We start from the raw sequence: 1,519 nt of genomic DNA, 5'->3' as shown, positions 1-1,519 counted from the left end.
TTCTCCTTCTCCTTCTCCTTCTCCTTCTCCTTCTTCTTCTTCTTCTGACAGGGTCTTGCTATGTAGTCCAGACTGGCACTGAACTCACTATGAAGCCCAAGCTGGTTTTGAACTCACAGTGCTGGTATTATAGGCAGGCACCACCTCCCCCAGCGGCTCCTCTTATTTTCCTCAGACTTCATGGTGTCATTTCCACCATGCCTACACCATCATTCAATCCATCCCCTACCGTGTTCTAAGTGTGTGTGCGCAATAATTCCATCCAAAAGGAACGGTATGTCTAAAACTAGAAAAGAGACTGGCTAGGTAATTTATGATTCCCAGAGCAAAAGAAACCAAGGCTACCTTGTTAAAATATTTCACCCAGGGGATGTAGCCAGTGGAGGGCACTTGTTTAGCATGAGTGAGGCCCCCAAATCAATGCCGTATGATAAAAATAAAAACTAAGAATTTCATGATGGTGATGGCAGAGTCTTTAGCCAAGGGGGAGGATCCTTGTAAACACCAAGTCCCTTGGACTGCACAGGTTTAATTCATGAAAGTCACTACCAGCACATGAAAAATGTTTTCTTTCTGGAATTACTAGGAAGGCAAGAGAGTCACACACTAGGGATGTGGAAAGTGGATAGGTAGGGGCAAGAGTGAAGAAAAGCCTGATGTTACAGTGGAAAGTGATGTTACAGTGAATTTCTAGATGTTTCCCCAAAGCCTTAGGTGCTCATAGTGGAACTTTGGGGATGATTGGGTTATGGGGTATGATACAGTGGATTAGTTCACCGATGGGTTTATAGCTCAATATGATGTTAAGAAGTGGAAGTGGTCCCTGGGGGCATGACCTGAAAGGCCTGTCTCCCTCCTCCTCCCTTGATCCTGTTTCTTGTCCACCATGCCCTGAGTAGCTCTCCTCTGCCAGGCCCCTCTGCCACACTACCCTGCCTTGGAGCCAGTCCATAGACTGAAACCTCCACTAAATATGAGCCCAAATAAGCCTCTCATACTTTAAGTCATGGGTCCCAATTATTGTGTCTCAGTGACCAGAAAGGGACTAAGACATCTGACCACTACAATTTTATGTTCTGGGTTAATGTTTTCAGTTTATGTCCATGGTAGAAAAAGCCACTGAGTAATCTTAATGGCAAGAAAAATCAGTCAGACATAAATTTCAAGGAAGAACTTTTGGGATTAAACTGAAAGAGAGAAGATTAACTGGGAAGAAATATAGGGATAGTAGTGAGGTGGATCTGAGATGCAGAGGGGAGTTGGGAGAGGAGAGCCCTCTTGCTGTCTTGGATCATCCTGTACAGCTACTGGTATCTCCTAATGCCCAGAAAGCTCCCCTTCAAAGCTCGCTGGGGACTTAGGTAAAGCTGTTATTCCATCAGGAAAGCTGATTTTATGTTGCCAATGTCTAAAACAGTTATTACATCTTTCCCTAGTTTGAATGTGGATGTGTGTGTGTGTGTGTGGATGTGTGTGTGCACACATGTGTGTGTATATGGCACTGACAAGTGAACCCAGG

This window comes from Octodon degus, unplaced genomic scaffold (genome assembly GCF_000260255.1).
Source record: "Octodon degus isolate 3935 unplaced genomic scaffold, OctDeg1.0 scaffold00016, whole genome shotgun sequence".
NCBI lineage: Eukaryota > Metazoa > Chordata > Mammalia > Rodentia > Octodontidae > Octodon > Octodon degus.
The sequence above is the reverse complement of the archived record's forward strand: the minus strand, read 5'-3'. Positions refer to the sequence as shown.